Raw genomic sequence first — 22,146 nt, forward strand, 5'->3', positions numbered from 1 at the left:
ATTTGGTTTACAAATATTTTGTATTTATTCTAAAGTTCTATGGTTATGAATAAATACCTGTATTTATTTGAATTAACATTTGATGACTTGGTGTCTGTATGTGTTTTTGGTGGGCCATCAGACCCAATTCTCGAGGTAAGCCATGGGAGTCCCAGTCCGACACTGGGGTTGGCGCCATTGTATTTATGCAGACCATTCACACATGTGCAGACAGCAGGTACTGTAGAAAACAGCTGCTGTGTTGAAAGCATTGGAGGTAAGACGGGACAACACTTGAATTATTGTTCATCAGCTATTGTCATATAATATTTTCATTTATATAACAAACCAACCCATGACAATGGATCGTGTAGAGAAGAACCCTAAAAAGAAAAAATATACTGAGGATTTTTTACAGTATGGTTTTACCTCAATAATTACAGTAGCAATTGAGAAACCGCAATGTGTTATTTGTTATGAAGTTCTATCAGCTGAATCTATGAAGCCGAACAAACTAAAACGCCATTTTGATAGCAAGCATCCGAGCTTTGCCAGCAGGGATTGTAGCAATATGTTATATGCTGTGTATGGCCTCTAGGGGTCTCACTACTTAGATACTGGTACAACTGTGTTATTGCCTCTCTTTGGTTGTAGTTCTAGGGCAGACACATGTATAATGGCAGCTAGAAGCACCTAATAAAATGTCTCCTGTTAACTACAGTGTGTGAGCATCTGAGCAGGATCGATTAACAGAACATGGTGGCAGCTGGGCACTGAACCTCTGAACAGCAAATCTTCTGTCTACAAATACAGATTGTGTGACACTGGAACTGTACAGAGAATCAGCAACTGTAAATACAGAGTCCCTATCAGACTGCACTATGGAGAGTGGCCTGAAACCCCCTCAGAGACTGGATGTCACTTCTTCCAATCTCTCACAGACATGGAGACACTGGAAGGAAGAGTTTACTCTGTATGTGGACCTGACAGTGGCACCCAGAGATGAGCAGAGGGAAGTAAAGCTGTTTTATTACTTGATTGGGGAAAAAGGCAGAGAACTAGCCGAGACCCTGCTCACAGACAGCATGGCACTGACAGACATACTGCAAGCATTTGATAAGCACTGTGACCCCAAAAAGAATGAGACGGTGGAGAGATACAAGTTCTTCTCAAGGAATCAGGAGATTGGGGACAGTGTGGACAGATATGTGACAGAGCTGAGGAGACTGGCTGCAACCTGTGGATTTGGGGACATCAGGGACTCCCTTATCCGAGACAGGATAGTGTGTGGCATCAGAGACTCTCACCTCAGAGAAAGATTACTGAGGGAGGAAGAGCTGGCGCTGGAGAAATGTATACAAATCTGCAGGGCTGCAGAGCTGACTAAAGACAGGCTGAAGATGATGGAGGGCACCAGTGATGCCTCAGTACATGCAGTATCTGTGAAAGGCAGAGCAAGGTCCAGGCTCCCTGTGAGCTCAGTCCAGTGTAAATACTGTGGCAAAAGACATGAAAGAGACAAAGAGAAATGTCCAGCGTATGGGGAGTCCTGCAGGACTTGTGGCAAGATGAACCACTTTTCAGCTGTGTGCAGATTCAAAACCAGCAAACAGTACAGACAAGTCCACACAGTGACCCAGGACACAGACGAGGACAGCACAGAGGGCATCACATGGCTGCAGCTGCAGTCTGCAACAGAGAACGTCAATGTAGTCAAACAGCCAGTAGCCAATGATGCAAAGCAGCTCTTTGCCATATTTATGGTGGATGAACAGCCCATAAGATTTCAGCTGGATTGTGGAGCAAGTTGCAATGTCATTCCATTTACTCTGCTTAACAAACAGGTTCCCATTGAGCCCACTGATAAGGTACTGGTCATGTACAACAAAAGTGTTCTGAAACCCATGGGAACATGCAAGCTAAAATTAAGAAATCCACGTAACAGAAAGAGCTACAGAGTGGAGTTTACTGTGTTGCAGGAGGACGATCACATTCCTTTGCTGGGAGTTAAAGCAGTTCAGGCTATGGACTTAATAAAGGTGCAGTCCCATAACATCATGGCTCTGGAAGTTTCTGACAATACTCAAAATCCTACACAAAAGGCAGAATACATTTTGGATTTTCACCACATAAAAACAGAGTATGCTGATTTATTTGAAGGTGATGGGTGCCTGGAAGGCAAATACAAACTAGAAATTGATCATACAATACAGCCTACCAGACTGCCTACAAGAAGAGTACCTGTAGCCTTAATGCAACCGCTTAAAGAGGAACTGCAGGATTTGCACAGCAGAGGTATGATAGCACCAGTACAGGAAAGCACAGACTGGATAAGCAGTTTGGTGATAGTGAAAAAACCATCAGGCAAGTTAAGAATATGCATTGATCCTAAGCCACTGAACAAGGCCCTTAAAAGAAATCACTATCCAATGCCAACAATAGAAGATATTCTACCAGATCTATCAAAGGCTAAAATATTTTCGGTATGTGATGTGAAAAATGGGTTCTGGCACGTGGAACTGGATAAAGAATCAAGTTTATTAACAGCATTTTCTTCCCCATTTGGACGCTATAAGTGGCTTAGAATGCCAATGGGAGTAAGCCCAGCTCCAGAAGTGTTCCAACAAAAATTGATGCAAGCTTTGGAAGGACTGTCTGGAGTAAAAATAATAGCAGACGATATACTAATAGTTGGGGAAGGTGATGATCTAGAATCCGCAACAAAGGATCACGATAAAAAGATGATACAATTCTTAGACAGATGTAGAAAAAAACAAATCAAACTGAACCTGGAAAAATTCAAACTAAAAATGACAGAAGTACCATATATTGGACATCTTCTTACCTCAAATGGTGTTAAAGTCGATCCAGAGAAGGTGAGGGCGATACAGGACATGCCGACACCTACAGATAGACGTGGAGTACAACGATTCCTGGGCATGGTGAATTATCTTTCCAAATTTTGCAAGCATTTATCAGACATGTGTGAGCCACTGAGACAGCTAACTCACAAAGACGTACTCTGGGAATGGACAGAAAGCCATGAAACTGTTTTTCAGTCAGTGAAAAATGCTATTGCAGACGCAGCAACGCTAAAATATTTTGATCCAGATCAAGCAGTGGTAGTACAATGTGATGCCTCAGAAACCGGCCTTGGAGCCACACTAATGCAGGATAAACAGCCAATCACATATGCAAGCAGAGCGTTAACTCTAACAGAGCAAGGCTATGCTCAAATCGAGAAGGAACTACTAGTGGTAGTATTTGGGTTAGAGAAATTTCACCAGTACACCTACGGTCGACAAGTGGTGGTGCATTCTGATCACAAGCCTTTAGAAAGTATTACAAAGAAGCCACTACTGAATGCCCCAAAAAGACTGCAGCGTATGCTGTTAAGGCTTCAGAAATATGATTTTAACATTTGTTACTGTCCAGGGAAGGATTTACTGATTGCAGATGCCCTAAGCAGAGCTTACTTACCCATCACAAATGAAGAAGAAAAAGACATTGAAAGCATCAATATGTGTGAATATCTGTCTGTCTCAAAAGACAGACTGAAACAAATACAGACCTGCACAGCGGAAGATAAAACTCTACAGATCCTATTGACTGTCATCTTGAAGGGATGGCCAAAACACAAGCAGCATGCTCCAATGGAGGTTTCTCCATTTTTTCACATAAGAGATGAACTCTCTGTGCAGCATGGAATCATCTTTAAAGGAGAAAGAGCTGTCATACCACAATCACTTAGAAGAGACATTATAGAAAGATTGCACTCGACTCACTTAGGTGTAGAAGGATGTCTACGTCGTGCACGAGAATATGTTTATTGGCCTGGAATGAATGACCACATAAAAAACTTTATAGCACAGTGTGAAATATGTGCATCGTGCAATGATAAGCAACCGAAAGAGACATTGCAACCACATACAATTCCAAACAGACCATGGTCAAAAGTAGGAACAGATCTGTTCACGTGGAACGACAAGGAATATCTGGTAACTGTGGACTATTTTTCCAACTTCTGGGAGATAGACTACTTACAGGACACAAGGGCCAAAACAGTAATTAAAAAACTCAAGGCCCATTTTGCCAGATATGGCATTCCGGATATTGTGTTCTCTGACAACGCCGCTCAATTTACATCGGAAGAATTCAAAAAATTCAGGGAGAGGTGGGAATTTGAGCACCAGACATCATCTCCTGGATATCCGCAGAGTAATGGTAAAGCCGAGTCAGCAGTAAAAACAGCCAAAAGACTCATGCAAAAGGCAAAACAGGCAGGTACAGAGATATACCTGTCTATACTGGACCACAGAAACACACCCACACAAGGCCTAGACACCAGTCCAGCACAGCGGCTTATGAGTAGACGTACAAGGACTCTCCTACCAACTGCAGGTCAACTACTAAAGCCAAAGCTTGTGGGCAATGTTAAAGCCAAACTAACGAAGAATCAAGATAGGCAAGCTTTCTATTATAATAAATCTGCAAAAGATCTGCCTGTTCTCCAGAGCAATGACAATGTACGGATTCAGCCAATAGGGAAATATGACAAACACTGGAAAAAAGCGAAGGTTGTACAGAAATTGGGACCACGGTCCTATGAAATTATAACAGAGGAAGGAAGAAGATGGAGGAGAAATCGGAGACATCTGAGAAAAATACAAGAAGGAGATGATACAGGGCCCTGGGAACAGTATATGGACACTCAAAGCGATGAGACTATGAATACCAGCAACAAAGAAACAGGGACTGCTGAGGAGCATAGGGAGGTCTCTAGGCAGAGAGAGACAGTCCCAGAAAATAGACTGCCAGAATCAGAAGAAACCTCATATGTTACGCGAGCTGGCAGAACAATCAGAAAGCCGGCTCACCTCAAGGATTATATCTAATTTTTGTGTTTGTTATATTTCATTGTTCTTTTATTTAAAAGAGAAAGAATGTAGCAATATGTTATATGCTGTGTATGGCCTCTAGGGGTCTCACTACTTAGATACTGGTACAACTGTGTTATTGCCTCTCTTTGGTTGTAGTTCTAGGGCAGACACATGTATAATGGCAGCTAGAAGCACCTAATAAAATGTCTCCTGTTAACTACAGTGTGTGAGCATCTGAGCAGGATCGATTAACAGAACAGGGATACCAACTATTTTAGAAGCAAAGCTGATGCACTCAAGAAAGCCAGACTTGACACTGGTGGCAAGTACTACAAAAAAAATGTAGCAGCCGTTGAAGCTTCATATTTGGTGACACTCAGAATCGCCAGAGCTATGAAACCTCACACCATTGGTGAGGATTTACTGTTGCCAGCGGCCAAAGACATTGTTCAAGTTATGATCGGAGACGAATTTGTTACGAAATTGAATGCAATTGCCTTATTCAACGACACTGTCCGCAGACGATTAGATGACATGTCTGCTGATATTCTTGGTCAGGTAGTGCAGGAAATTAAATCTGCTCCACTTCCAATATTTAGTATCCAGCTTGATGAATCTACAGACGTGGCAAACTGTTCACAGTTACTGGTTTACGTGAGGTATATTAATGATGGCGACTTTAAAGATGAGTTTCTTTTTTCCTCTTGAAACAACTACTGCACATGATGTATTTGACACAGTTGGTTCATTTCTGAAAGAGCATCAGATCTCTTGGGAAAAGGTTTGTGGTGTTTGCACAGATGGTGCTCCAGCTATGCTAGGATGTCGATCTGGATTTCAACGTTTGGTACTGATTGAGTCACCAAAAGTCATTGGAACTCACTGTATGATTCATAGGCAAATATTAGCAACAAAGACGCTGCCACAAGAGTTACAACAAGTAATGAAAAGCGTCATAAGTTGTGTCAATTTTGTAAAGGTGAGCAGTTTAAACAGTCGACTGTTTTCGCAACTGTGCAACAAGTTGGATGCGCCACACAATGCTTTGCTATTTCACACTGAAGTGAGATGGTTGTCAAGAGGAAAAGTTTTAAAACGTGTTTTTGAGCTTCGTGATGAACTTAAAACGTTTTTTAATCAGAAGGCAAGACCGCAGTTCGAAGCACTTTTCAGCGATAAACGTGAACTGCAGAAAATAGCTTACTTGGTTGACATCTTTGCCATCTTGAATGAGTTAAATTTATCACTGCAAGGACCAAATGCAACTTGCCTCGATTTGTCTGAAAAGATTTGATCATTCCAAAAGAAACTTCAGCTTTGGCAAAAAAAATTTAATAAAAATATTTACATGTTGCCTACCTTATCTGCTTTCTTTGAGGAACATAATGAGGAACTGCAAAATTACAGTTATGAAGTAGCAACGAAAATAATTTTATGGTTGGGGGTCACCACAACATGAGGAACTGTATTAAGGGGTCGCGGCATTAGAAAGGTTGAGAACCACTGGTGTAGAGCCATCCAAGCAAATTGTCAAAACTGAATACATAAAATACACAAAAAGGAGGTGAGCTAGAAAAAGAGATGGGTGGGGAGAGAGGTAGGGAAAGGGATGGAGGGAGGGTGAGGGGTAGAGAGAGATAAGGGTGGTTGGGAAATATGGATGGAGGAGAGAAGGGTGAGGAGGCTGTATGGATGGATAGAGCAAGGATGGGGGGGTGGAGGTAGGGACAGAGTTAGGAGAGGGGGAGGTGGAGGTAGGGACAGTGTTAGGATGGGGGGGGGGAGTAGGGATAGAGCTAGGATGGGGGGAAAAGGTAGGGGCGGAGCTAGGATGGGGGGGGAAGTAGGGATAGAGCTAGGATGGGGGGAAAAGGTAGGGACGGAGCTAGGATGGGGGGGATAGGGATGGAGCTAGAATGAGGGGGAGTTATAAAGATAAGGGTGGGGAGGAGGTAGGGTTAGAGCTAGGATGGGGGGGGGGGAAGGTAGGTATAGAGATAGGATGGGGAGGGTTTTTTTAATGGAGGAATGGATGTAGAGGAAGAAGGAAATACTCTCTCTCACATAAGTACTTACCTGTTCACTGACATGTTAGTGTAATAGAAGAATTTCTCCTTGCGTGCATGTAGATCATTCTAGATGACCCTAAACTGGCCCCCCACCACCCTATTTGCAGTTACTGGGTGGACCCAATTATCTTCGCCTTGCCATCATTTTCATCCTCCTGGCTTTCTGTTCAGGACTGCTGTAGTAGTGTACTTTGCACGGCATCAGTGTGAACCGGGCATTAATGTCTGCAAACAGGTTTATCCCAAACTGAAAAGACTAACAAAAATCGCTAAAATGGTAACAAAGGATAAATATAAATAACAAAAAGTTTATTGAAGCCCACAGTACTATAAACAGGATGGATACCCCCAGACCAAAAATATCCGCTGTGAGATTAAAATAATGACGTTGTTATCCCTTTTAAAAGTCACACGTGGCTCCATATACAATCAGAGAAACACGAGCACATGGTAACCACTGTCCTAGAATGATATATGAACAAATCCTGGGACATCCGGAAAGCTGTAATAAATATAAAGCATGTAAGCAGCTATGGATGAGCAGAGAGTAGAACCAGCAGATGAATGTCTGGAGAAGACACGCCAACCTGAGACTGGAGCCACGTTGGTACAATGTTGCTTGAAGGCTGAATGACGTGCACATGGAGCCTGGAAGACTCGCAGACCACATACACATCCAGTGTACAGAAGTCCTGGATCTGGCCTTACAAACAACCTATCAATGAATATAGCTCACTATGTATCAAATCATCACTTGGGAAGTCTCAGATAAACAGCTGAGTGTCATTACACAATGGAAGTCAATTGTAGTGAGCATGTGGACAGACACAGCCAGCAATGGCGGGATAGCAAGGTGACACTTCTAGCAATAACCAGATACACAGTCACTGTGTTACTTGTATAGAACACTCCCCATACCTTAGCTTTCCCCAATTATCAATGAGATAAGAAATTTATTAAAACTGGAGAACTCAGAATCTGGTGCAGCTGTACATGGTAGCCAATCAGCTTCTAACTTCAGCTTGTTCAGTTAAGCTTTGACAAAACCTGGAATCTTATTGGTTTCTCTGCAGAGCTGCACCAGATTTTGAAACTTGCAGTTTTAGTAAATCACCCCCCCCCCTGTGTACCACTGAATAGGGAGGACTGACCACCATGGTGGTTCTCATCATCTACCCGCAACCCTGCTATACTGTGGGTTCCAGGCCCGGACTGGCCATAGGGCACACCAGGCATTTGGCCGGGGCTACCTGTGTATGAAGTGGGGCTGGGGCGCAATGTAATACAAATGCTACAGCCTGCAGGCATCTCACCTGCCCCTCATCCAGAGCCCTCTGTATCTCAGCAGCATGGCTGATCTGTGACAGGCCCTCCTGTATTGATGACGTTAGAGCAGGGGGCAGGAGCTAGTGGTCAGCTGACCCATGGGCCACCTGTGACTGTGAAGGGGGAAGAGCTAGAGAAGCCCCCATCACCTGATGCTGGACAGGTGCCACTGTTAATACTGCCACAGATACATCAGGGAGCCGGCCCAGACCAAATAAACCCAGTGAGTGCCAGCCTGCCAGTGGTCACTTGGCACCTAGTGAGAGACAAAATGCTGACAATTTGTACAGCTCAAGTCTGTTGAGATGTTCATATTCTGAGTCTATACAAATTGTCGTACATTCTTTTCTCACAGTAAGTGAACATCATGAGACATGTGGATGTTCGATATCACTCACTTTGTGAGGGGGGAGAGAATTCTTGCTGAGAACTGTCTCTTTCACAATGTGAGTGAACTTCTTGGACCCAACATGGTGTCCTGCGTTTGATGTCTGGTACACACTGCCAGGATATGGCACATTGCATGAGATTCGCACAGGAATCACACCGCATTCCAGTCCAAGATCACATTCAATTTTTACAGCACTGCGATTTGAGCCTATTCATTTTGTATGACTCAAATTGCACCGTATCCGCACCAAAATGGTTTGGGAAACTTTTCGCCACATCAGAATCAGATCATATCGTATCGGATGTTCACACCCAAGCAATCCAATTCTGCCAACCATACTGTGTCTTGTGAAATGACTATGGGATGTCGTTAAATGAACATACACACCCGCACTGGCACACATGAACGGAGTGCAATTTTGCTGTGGTGCAGGAAATGCACAGAAATAGACAAATACTGCACCACATCAGTGTGAACACATCACAGCAGTGATTTTCAAGTGGTTTTCCGGGGTTGTAGCTGAAGACATCAGCCATAACCCCGAATGTTTTTTTTCCTGCAGACTGCCGGCGTTCTTCTGAAATCAGTCCTGGCAGCTCACTGCTGGACCACTTCTGTAGCGGTGGGAGTGAATGCATATGTAAATTGTGCACACATGTAAATCATGTTTGCAGCACACGTGAGGTATCGCCACGAACTATCGAGAGAGAGAGCTAGAGCTCCTCTGTAACTCTAAACAGGTAACCTGTAAACATGTAAATACCGTTTGCTGCAACTCCACAAGCGTGCGCAATTTTAAAGCAAGACATATTGGGTATCTATTTTCCCACTGTAACATGCTTTCATATGTGGGTATATATTTGTGTGTTTTTTTTTAATTCACTAAAATGTTGCATAAATAACATGTGACAAAATTTGCAAAAATCAGCATTTCATTCTCTAGGGTCTTTGCTCCAAAAAAAATAAAAATAAATAAATATTACATCACGGTTGTTGAATTTGCATTGCCCAATGGGCAAGCAGCAGGGCTCACCTGTCGTGTGAAAGCAATGCTCAGTGAATGCTTTCATCTAACACACTATGGTGCCAGCCTCCGCCCCCACCCATACAAACTTCCCCCACCCGTTATGTCTCCCGAGCCCAGGACTGCTTCAGAGTGCATTGCCGGCTAGAGTGGAGGAAGGAGAGTGGACACATCCCCTCCCCTTCTTGTCCTGACCCGGAAGTGACTGTCCCCATTCACAGATTTCCCAGCCACTGAGGCCAGAAAGAACTGAATGCAGTATAATGTACACTGCATTACATTCAGCAGTGACATACAGGATATTAGACCCCAGATGTCTCAACAAAGAGAACCTGTCACCAAAAATCACATAGGGAACTTCTTGTCACCCATGTGATGAAAAAAAAAAGTTTTAATTGTACATGGGGGGGGGAAGATGTTATGCACTTGGGTGTAACTCTAGTTATATTTTTTACAAAACGTAAAAGCACGCGCTGGGGTGTCTATGCATGAGAATGTTGATTGCGATACCTAGTCTTATTTCAGCTTATTGCTTTTTTTGTGCCCTGAAATTAACAGGAGTGTATTTTTTTACTCAAATTTTGCATTTCCTAGACTTTTGAGGTAATATTGTGTGACATTAAAAATAGGACCTACCATTATTTTATTCTCTAGGGCAGCGGTTCTCAACCTGGGGGTTGCGACCCCTTTGGGGGTCGAACGACCATTTCCCAGGGGTCGCCTAAGACCATCGGAAAACACATATTTCCGATGGTCTTAGGAACTGAGACACCGCTCCTCTCTCCGGCGATGTGTGGGCGGGATGATACGCTGCTCCTGTCACCTGGCCACACCTCCGGGATCGCTCAGCAGCTCCGCCTCCTCGTCGCTGATTGGCCACCGAAACTGTAGCTCAGGAGAGGCACACAGGCGGCCAATCACCGGCGAGGAGGTGGAGCTTGGAGAGGAGGAGCCGAGCGGCAGCGCGCGTACAACAAAGAAGATCGAGGGAGCTGCCGGAGCGAGTGAAGAGGAGAGCGGCCAGAGAAGGAAGACAGCTGACAGGTAAGTGAGAGAGCGAGCCCAGGCTGTCACTAATACCAACGATGGGGCACTATTCCTCCCCCCACTGACACCAACGATGGGGCACTATTCCTCCCCCCACTGACACCAACGATGGGGCACTATTCCTCCCCCCACTGACACCAACGATGGGGCACTATTCCTCCCCCCACTGACACCAACGATGGGGCACTATTCCTCCCCCCACTGACACCAACGATGGGACACTATTTCCCCCCCCCCCTGACCCCAATGATGGGGCACTATTCTCCCCTCCACCACACTGACATCAATGATGGGGCACTATTCCTCCCACTGACACCAATGATGGGACACTATTCCTCCCACTGACACCAATGATGGGGCACTATTCCTCCCACTGACACCAATGATGGGGCACTATTCCTCCCACTGACACCAATGATGGGGCACTACTCTCCCCACTGACACCAGTGATGGGGCACTACTCCCCCCACTGACACCAGTGATGGGGCACTACTCCCCCCACTGACACCAGTGATGGGGCACTACTCCCCCCACTGACACCAATGATGGGGCACTACTCCCCCCACCGACACCAATGATGGGGCACTACTCCCCCCACCGACACCAATGATGGGGCACTACTCTTCCCACCGACACCAGTGATGGGGCACTACTCCCCCCACCGACACCAGTGATGGGGCACTACTCCCCCCACCGACACCAGTGATGGGGCACTACTCCCCCCACCGACACCAGTGATTTGGCACTACTCCCCCCACCGATACCAACGATGGGGCACTATTCCTCCCACCGACACCAACGATGGGGCACTATTCCTCCCACCGATACCAACGATGGGGCACTATTCCTCCCAATGACACCAACGATGGGGCACTATTCCTCCCACTGACACCAACGATGGGGCACTATTCCTCCCACTGACACCAACGATGGGGCACTATTCCTCCCACTGACACCAACGATGGGGCACTATTCCTCCCACTGACACCAACGATGGGGCACTATTCCTCCCACTGATACCAACGATGGGGCACTATTCCTCCCACTGACACCAGTGATGGGGCACTATTCCTCCCACTGACACCAGTGATGGGGCACTATTCCTCCCACTGACACCAGTGATGGGGCACTATTCCTCCCACTGATACCAACGATGGGGCACTATTCATCCCACTGACATCAGTGATGGGGCACTACTCCTTCCACTGACACCAATGATGTGGCACTACTCCTCCCACTGCAAAATTACAGTTATGAAGTAGCAACGAAAATAATTTTATGGTTGGGGGTCACCACAACATGAGGAACTGTATTAAGGGGTCGCGGCATTAGAAAGGTTGAGAACCACTGCTCTAGGGTCTCAGCTTTCAGAAAATATATAATATTTGGGGATTTTGTGTAATCTTAAAGCCTAAAAACTGTTTGTGTGCATAAAATGGCTTTGGTAGCGAAACTGATAAAGGATAAGACAGACACTCCTTCCTGAGGAGCAGCCAATCGGTGCTTATTACACTGCAAGGTCTCTCCCCTCCCTGCCAGTGCCTGGGTGTGGTGCTGGAGAGGCAGGGAGGGGAGGAGGAGATAAACACTTAATATTTTTAACATTGCGCTGTATAAGTCACCTTAAAGCCCCCAACATTCCTAAAAGCATCTCAGATTCAAGTATGGTTTTGGTTATTTTTTTTTTATCTGGACAAGTAGATTGGGACCCAGATTTAGTCCCTGGACAAGTAGTTCTCAAATAATTCCACACCTGTGTATGTGTGTATACTTCACATAGAGCTTTCTTTTGGTGGTATTTGATCACTAATGGGTTTTTAATTTTTTTTACTTTCTGCTATAAAAGATATCCAATAAATGAAAGAAAAAAAAAAACACTACTTCATAACTTTTGGCCAAAGTGTATTCTGCAATATCTGACTAAAAATCCCAATAAATGTATAGTGATTAATTTGCATGACAGTTATTATACCTACAAACTATGGTATATATACACACTGGAATTTGTATTAATTTATTTTATAACTACTAATGTCAGTGATCATCAACTTATAATGGGACTGATAGAGTGGCGGGCAATCGCACTAACTGATGCTGGGGGGAACTGCCTGACAATGACATCACCAGTGACACTAATACAGTAAATCAGTAATACTATACACTGTTACTGTACCAGTGACACTGGCTGGGAAGAGGTTAACATCTAGGGATATCAAGGGGTTAAATGTGGGTCTGTGTGTATTATGTGCTGCTTTTACTAATTGATCTCTAAGTTTCTCATTCCTTTGCAGGGATCAGAAAATTCTCTGTACAGAACTCTGCATTGACTGACAACACAAGATCTCTGAGCTGCGATTGTACAAAGCCGATCAACAGGTACCAGCCGTGAGTTATCGGCTGGGACTTGCTGACAAGCTCCCGCTGTGTACAATCACAGTCGATGCTGGCCAGGGGGCATGCATACATTGCAGGCGGGCAATTGCTAAGTGATTAAATGCACAATTGATAAACCTGCACTGCCACTTATCTCATCCCCCCAGCACTGTCACTCATCTTATCCATTCCACCAGCACTGCCACTCATTCTATCCCCCCCCCAGCACTGGCACTGATCTCACCCCCCCCAACAAGTCAGTGAGCGGTAATGTACAGTAACCTCTAGCAACCAATTAGTGAGCGCTAATGTGCAGTAAGCTCTAGCAACCTATTAGTGAATGGTAATGTGCAGTAACCTCTAGCAACCAGTGAGCATTAATGATGTGTCGTAACCTCTAGCAACCAGTGAGCAGTAATGATGTGCAGTAACCTCTAGTAATCTTCTTCCATATCAGATCTGCTGCAGACCTCCAGAGAGGGACTGTGATAGGAACAGGAACTTACTGTGCTCAAGGAAATCTCCTGCTGCAGTATGTCACCTCTTGTGGTTCTCAGTACAGATGTCGGCACTCAGAGGATGCCAGCATTTAGGGAAGGACAGTAGGCAGATCACCCAGGCAACCCATTGGAGGAGGAATTGTTAAGTACACCTTTTGAATGAAGGACATCAACACCAATTCTGTTGCATTCATCTGATATAAAGTTTACTGAAGAATTACAATGTACATCAGATCACAAGGCATACAAAGACAATGTGATGAAGCCGATTACATGATAGGCCTGTAATAGAAAACCAGTGTGTGAGGTTACTATAAAAGATCCAAAGACCAAATCACGAGAAATTCCTAACTGGTTGTCTCAGCACAAGCTTGGGTCACACTGACCTCTTGGACACGATAAAGTTTACTTGTTATAATAACGCAAACTAGGATTATGTAAAAGGGGACTAAAGGGACTTTTTAGCAGAATAGTGATTTCTGTCCCAACAAACAGGACACAAGATATGTTACAAAGGTTATATAATACCAAAATAATTCAAGAACAGAAAAACAAAGTACAGAACAGTTATAGAGGAACTCTCAATATATGTATAACGATGATATGATGATCTGACTCCATTTTGTTTCTCATCTTTACAGTCCCTCCTGTTCAAATTCTTTGGCATTGGACCTCCTATGTATCTTTAGGGTGAATCTCAGGAATGTGAGACACCATTTCATAAGGAGTCATCACACGGGACCTTTGGGGCTCAAAGGAACCAGTATTAGTACACACATTTGTAACCATCTTCATACATTTGAAAAGAATCAAATTTATTGTTGCTATAATCCTTATAAATCAAATGTGTATCAATTATATACAAAATGCCATGCAGAATGCCAGAAAACCACCCCCCAATTCCGAAGAACCAGTTGAGAGGATTAAACCATGAGAGCCAGCTCTCCCAGCTTCCTCCAACCCAAGCAGTCTCAGTATGTTCTTTATGGAAATCCAGTTTCAATTGCTGCACTCTCTCAACATGTGAAATGACGACATCTTCAGCCCTTGTATCATTTCCGATGTAGTTGCAGCAAGCAGATCCCGCAATGGCACACGTTCCACCTTGGACTAGTGGTGAGGTAGTCCAACACCAGCCTGTGTTGGAGTACTTCCTTTTTAATCATTTTTAACTCATTTGCAATGATTACAACGTTTTTAATCATATAAAAGGCAGCGATGTTATCCATCAGATCTGCCAAATCAATGATAAAACTTAAAGATTTAAGACAACATCTGTTCACCCATGGTATAGCAAACAGAGGTTTAGCATTCTGATCATGTGATACAATCTGTCTTGGCACCAATATCTGTATCACCATCACTGGTCACAGAATCCTCTGTTGCATCAGTGTCACCGGTATTAGAAACCTCAGTCTCACCGGTATTAGAAACCTCAGTCTCAGAGTCTGGGTCAATGGGCAGTTCTCTTTTATGCATGAAGTGTTTAGGTATCCAATGCATCTGTTTCTTTAAACTCATCATCTTCCATATACCAGGTAACACTCTACCGAAATAAATACTCATGGCATTTAGTGGAATCCATGCATAAGCCTTTTTCCCCCCACATATAAAGTAATATCCAGGAGGAGCAGAGCAGGCCTTTTTAATGTTATAGCTTTTCAAGCACATTAAGAGTTTCATGTTATTTTGTCTGGAGCCTTGTCGCCATGTCAGGTCATCTAGTTTGAGATAGGTCAGTACTCCAGACCATGTCTATGCCATCAAACCAATATTGTATGTCAGCCTTGGCCAAACAGTTAGAATTACCTACATTTCGAGTAGTGGTTTGAAATCCTTGTGCAACTAACTCTGGTGAGTAAATCCTGGTAAAGTTAATACACACTGCTGGCGGTTGCATAGGAACATTAGTAAATAACAGAAGGGAAATGGAGCGATCAGTTTGTGCAAGACTAACACCACCAAAATGTGCATTGTCCTCTGTCTTGCAAACTACTGGGAACACCTAGCAATGGTATGGTTTGATGTGAGATGGGTGCATGTGTACATATCCAACATTGGCTAATGTTCAGTTTCTTGGTAGCCTGGAAATGCATGGATATAAAAGTTATGGAAGGGTTCAGAAAATTGGGCATGATATGTCTGCATCTCTCTCCTTAACCTCTGCTCAGGGCTGGATTCAAGGTGTGAAATTTCTTCCAAGATTGTTGTATTGACCTCTTCCAATATGGTGGTATTAATCGAGAAGACACCATATACTTTACCTTTGTCCTTATCGTGGGTCCAGTCATACACCACTACTGTGATCCACACCAGCATCCCACCACAGAGAATACTACTACAGAGACCCACATCAGGCTTAGGTCCTAGAAGATTCATGTTGTCTCTTGGCCCGAGCATGTGTCAGTTGAGGTGATCTGGAAGGCAAAAGGTACAGAATACTTGCCAGCTGAGGTCTGGGCTTTACCATCCTCTGGAACTGCAGCTTTCTTACAATGTGAACCATGCACCCAGTACTTGTGTCTTTTAGCTTTACTGCCGTGGGTGACAATTTGGAATGGTCCCTTCCACTTAGGAGATCAGGTAGTCCGGGGTGTGATTCTTGATATACACCCAATCTCCAGAATTCAGTCCATGTGTCCGTTCACTTGTATCTTCTGGTTCTGCTTTGATTCTGGAAAGTCTCGGAAAACATGTTACCAATTTCTGCACATAGTCTATCATGACATCTTGACCACTTAATAAAGTCACTGCCTCTGGCTTTCTAGGTGTTCTCCTAGGTGGTCTCCCAAATAGTATGTTGAATGGGGACAGTCCATGTTTTTCCTTAGGAGTAGTTCTGATGGCTGTTAAAGCTATTGGTAGTGCCTCTACCCATGAGCTCTCTCCATTGGCTGTTAGTTTGGCCAAGTACCTTTTTTGAGTTTGGTTGCTGCGCTCCACTCGTCCACTGGCCTGCGGTCTATATGGGGTAAATAACCATTTCAGTCCTAAAATACCGACCACCTCTGCCATGAGTTTGTCAAAATGGTGTCCCTCTATCAGAAGAGATAATTTCACATATCCCAAATCTAGGGATCATTTCCCGGGTAAGACATTTTACTACCATTTTTGCATCATTCTTGGCCATGGGATAGGCCTCAATCCACCCTGAAAACTGGTCCATGCATATTAGAAGATATTTAAAACGCCCACAAGGTGGGATATCTGAAAAGGCAATTTGCACAATCTGAAATGGTTTTCAGTATGGGGAATGTGTTTCATAGGGGTATGTACTGGCTTTCCAATGTTATGAGTCTGGCATGTAGCACATTCAGGCTACGTTCACACTAGCCTTGTGTGCAGGCGGCAGAGAGGCGTTTGGGAAGCGTTTTTACCGCTTCCCAAATTCCTCTGCCAATTCTGCACATTACAGCACATAGTGCTGTTCTAACGGGAGCGTTTGCGTCGCGTCACGTTGCGGCAAAACGGACGCCTCTGGACGAGTCAGGAGGCTTTGAAGCCTCCTATTCTTGTCTATGGTGCCGCTCCGCAAACGCCCGGCCGGCGTTTGCGACGCGGTTGCGGGGCTTTTGCGGAGCGGTAACACCACTCAAACTGCATTATAGGCGTTTGTGGGGCGTTATTAACGCTCGGCAAACGCCTAGCAACCGCCGCTAAACCGCGCATGCGGCGTTTGCGGAGCGTTTGCCGAGCGTTAAAAACGCTCAGCAAACGCCGGACCAACGCTTGCCAAACGCTATAGGGGCGTTTGGCAAGCGTTGGCAAAACAGCCAAGTGTGAACGAGCCCTCACTTCTGTGTAGCAGCACAAGTAAAAAATCCAGGAGCTCACCAGTGTATTGATCATCCGACACATCCCTCCTGTTGAGACATGGCAAGGCCCATAGCTCAAAAAAAACAGAAGGAAATAGTGTAGAAGGAGCAATCTTTTCCCTTGAAAGTCCACAGGCCATCCTCATTACAAGTAGCTTCTTTAACAATCCAGAATGGTCTGTGTAGTGAGTTCTCCTGTAAAGCAGATAAAAACACATAGATCAACATTGGAGCTCCATAGATCAACATTGGAGCTCCATAGATCAACATTGGAGCTCCATAGATCAACAATGTGATCCACAGAAAACAAAACAGGAATGACTTCAATGTGATAAGAATAAATTGCATTTTTTTTATTTTTTTTATTTGTTCATCTGCTAAGGCATTACCTCTGGAGATATAATCAGCACGAGTATGCTTTACATTTTACAACAACTTTCAGAGGCATTTGTACAGCTGCCAGTAATTGAGCAATTAACTCCTTATGCTGTATTGGTGTACCTGTTGCCATCAAAAACCCTCTTGCCAGAGTTGGGCAAAGCTGTGTAACACTCCTATAGCACAAGCAGAGTCACTGTAGATCTTGACACTATTGCTTTGTGCCATCCCTATAGCAACACATAACCCAGTGAGTTCAGTAGCTTGGGCTGATTTAGAGAGTTTTGTAGAATGGACTTGTGCAATACTTTCCCTTACCCTTTTACTACAGCACTTGCTACAAGGGTGATACGGTCTTTAGTGAAGAACCGTCCACAAAGAGGTTTGCACAAAGAGGCAAACCTATAGGATCATCCTGTAAGTCGAGTCTTGGTTTGGTCACTTTGTCTACTGATGTAGCACAATCATGTACTAGTAAGTCAGGATTGTCATCAATACTGTCAACCTCAGGTAAAAAGCTAGCTGGGTTTAAGGTTTGACAGCGTTAAATGCAAAGATTTGATACGGACAATAGAATCAAATGGTAATGTGTCAAGCTTTGTATGGAAAAGTGCCTAGTATATGTGCTATTTAGCATTGCCTCCAAGTCACGTGGACACATCAAGTTTGAAGTATTCCCCAAGACGACATCCGCCATCTCTTCCACTAATAAAGCAGCAGCTTCTACCAATTTCAAACAACCTGGGAGTCCTTTAGCCACACTGTCTAAAGGATAGCTGTAGTAACCCACTGGGTGATGGTGGTCACAAAAAAGGTCAACACCACATTTGCATGACCATTTACCTCTGTATAGAATACAGGTGAAACTCGAAAAATTAGAATATCGTGCAAAAGTTCATTTATTTCAGTAATGCAACTTAAACGGTGAAACTGATATGAGATGAACCATCTTGCTTTGCATGCAATGAGTCTAAGCCATGATTTGTCATAATTGTGATGATTATGGCTTACAGCTCATGAAAACCCCAAATCCACAATCTCAGAAAATTAGAATATTGTGAAAAGGTGCAATATTCTAGGCTCAAAGTGTCCCACTCTAATCAGCTAATTAAGCCATAACACCTGCACAGGGTTCCAGAGCCTTTAAATGGTCTCATTCTGGTTCAGTAGGAATCACAATCATGGGAAAGACTGCTGACCTGACAGTTGTGCAGAAAACCATCATTGACACCCTCCATAAAGGAGGGAAAGCCTCAAAAGGTAATAGCAAAAGAAGTTGGATGTTCCCAAAGTGCTGTATCAAAAGCACAATAGAAAGTAATGTGGATGGTAAAAGTGTGGAAGAAAAAGCTGCACAAGCAGCAGGGATAACTGCAGCCTGAAGAGGATTGTCAGGAAAAAGGCCATTCAAAAGTGTTGGGGACTTTCACAAGGAGTGGACTGAGACTGGAATCAGTGCATCAAGAGCCACCACACACAGACAAATCCTGGACATGGGCTTCAAATGTCATATTCCTCTTGTCAAGCCGCTCCTGAACAATGTCAGGAGCGTTCTACCTGGGCTAAAGAAAAACAGACCTGGTGTGTTGCTCAGTGGTCCAAAGTCCTCTTTTCTGATAAGAGCAACTTTTGCATCTCATTTGGAAACCAAGGACCCAGAGTATGGAGGAAGAATGGAGAGGCACACACTGCAAGATGCTTGAAGTCCAGTGTGAAGGTTCAAAGATTGTGGGATTACTGTACTTGATTGGCCAGCAAACTCGCCTGACCTGAACCCCATAGAGAATTTATGGGGCATTGCCAAGAAAAAGATGAGACATGAGACCAAACAATGCAGAAGAGCTGAAGGCTGCTATTGAAAGTATCCTGGTCTTCCATAACACCTCAGCAGTGCCACAGGCTGATAGCTTCCATGCCATGCCGCATTGAGACAGTAATTGCTTCAAAAGGGGCCCAAACCAAGTACTGAGTAAATATGCATGCTTAAACTTTTCAGAGGTCCGAAATTGTTCTATGCACAATTCTTGTTTTATTGATTGCATGTAATATTCTAATTTTCTGAGATTATGGCTTACAGCTCATGAAAACCCCAAATCCACAATCACCACACTTATGACAAATCACAGCTTGAACTATCTTGCTTTGCATGTAATGAGTCTCATATTAGTTTCACTTTTTAAGTTGCATTACTGAAATAAATTAACTTTTGCACGAAATTCTAATTTTTCGAGTTTCACCTGTAGATAATAGGGTTTACTATGGTCAGGCAGTCCGAGAGCTGGTACGGTTAGTAAGGAGGTTTTAATTTGTTTGAAAGCCTTCATCACTGATTGGTAACACAAATTGCTAATCAGCCAATCACATGGCAGCAACTCAATGCGTTTTTAGCATGTAGACATGGTGAAGATAATTTGCTGAAGTTCAAACAGATCAGAATGGGAAAGAAACCATTCAAAACCCTGAATAAAAAAAGCCAGATTAGACTTTGCCAAAAAAAAAAAAAAAAAAATTACAAAGCCAGACCAGTTCTGGAAAAACATTCTTTGGACACATGAATCTAAGATTAATCTGTACTAGAATGACTGAAAGAAGGAAAAAAAAAAAAAAAGAAGTGTTGAAAAGGCTTGGAACAGCTCATGATCCAAAAGCACACAACATCTGTAAAACATGGTGGAGGCAGTGTGATGACATTGGCATGCATGGCTTCCAGTGGCACTGAGTCATTGGTGTTTATTGATGTGACAAGACAGAAGTAGCCAGATTAATTCTGCAGTTTAGAGATATACTGTTAGCTCAGATTCAGCCAAACACAGCAAAGTTGATTGGATGGCACTTTACAGTACAGATGGACAATGACCCAAAAACACTGCAAAAGCAACCCAGGAGCTTTTGAAGGAAAAGAAATTGAATATTCTGCAATGACCGAGTCAATCACCTGATGTCAACCCAATTGGGCATGCATTTCACTTGCAAAACTAAAGGCAGAAAGACCCACAAACAACTGAAGACAGCTACAGTTAGAACCTGGCAAAGCATCAGAAAGGAGGAACCCAGTCTTTGGTAATGTCCATGGGTTCCAGAGTTCAGGCAGTCATCGCCAGTAAACGATTCTGCAAAAAATATTAAAAATGAACATTTGTTCAATTACATTTGAGCCCCTGAAAATGGGACTATAAATATCAAGTACAAATTTTATGAACTGCAACCATTTTTAATGTTCAACCCCCTGAACTACAGCTGATAGTCTGCACTTTAAAATGAAACAATCCAAATTAATTTTGATTTATTCTTTTGGCATACAGACCCACAAGTATGAAAATTATGCCTGTGTCCAAATATATATATATATAAATAAATGACCCAACTGTATATGCCTGATGTATAAACATTTACTGTATTAATATTTTCCCTCAGCTTATCCGTTACTCCCTCTTTTCCATGCCCTAGCACATCTCTATGTTCAGACAAGTGGATAATTCAGCGGAAGGCAGGACTACACAAGAAAGTTTCTAATCAGGCATTAGGTTCCTGATCCGGAGGGATCTGGCTCTAGAAAAAAAAACAAACAATTTTCTTACTGATAGGTAGGGCAAAATAAAAGGGATAGAGCTGGAGGACTGAGACTGAATGACCTTCCTATACTTTCGTAAAGCACTGCTGAGACTGCAACATTTACATAGACCAGTCATCCAAAATGTTACAATGCTTGGTGCAATACGCTATTGCCCAATATTCAGTCATAAGTGTCAATTTACGTGGACATCTGTTTTGTTCAACAGATACATCAGCAGTTGCTGAGGACCCACACCACCTCAGAGGCCATGGAAGTCACCATCACCAAGGTGAACGTCATTACTTTGGAAGCATCCCAGATGGCTATAGGTGGTCTTGAAGCGATCCAAGGAAAAAATGGTTCAGCACATATCCAAAAGATAACTTTTGTTTAAGCACTTAAGGATTTGTAACAAAAACATTAATGAACATTTTAGGATTATATTCATTTGTCCAATTACATTTGAGAATGGAGGGACTGTATAAAAATGGTTGCAGTTCCTAAAATTTGTACTTGATATTTATATTCAACCCCTTGAATTAAAGCTAAAATTCTGGGCGCATGCGCGGCCAGCTCTGAAGGTGGATGTGAAGTGAGGCAGCTCCGTCCACCCGCCAGACACACAGTGGCACAAACCGGCCCTGGGACACAGCACTGACACCGCACCGCTGGTATAAGGTGCCCGACCCTCCACTGCCATGCCACGCAGGAAAAAAACGGCGGATCAGCCGGGTAAACTGACTCAATTCTTCCCGGCCGTCGGGCCAGGAATCCAAGATGGCGCCCGCAAGCAAGGAGAGGGAAGCAGAGA

General features: G+C 43.7%; 2 pseudogenes; one reads left to right on the forward strand and one right to left on the reverse strand.

The window, feature by feature from the left end:
* Nucleotides 1-340: 340 nt before the first annotated feature.
* On the forward strand, nt 341-6,318 carry LOC149451459 (zinc finger BED domain-containing protein 5-like; annotated as a pseudogene).
* A 9,630-nt stretch (nt 6,319-15,948) lies between these two features.
* Nucleotides 15,949-16,671, reverse strand: LOC149451460 (uncharacterized; annotated as a pseudogene).
* Between the last annotated feature and the right edge of the window lie 5,475 nt (nt 16,672-22,146).

This window comes from Staurois parvus, unplaced genomic scaffold (assembly GCF_062004578.1).
Source record: "Staurois parvus isolate SC_StPar_1 unplaced genomic scaffold, SC_StPar_1.0 ptg000538l, whole genome shotgun sequence".
NCBI lineage: Eukaryota > Metazoa > Chordata > Amphibia > Anura > Ranidae > Staurois > Staurois parvus.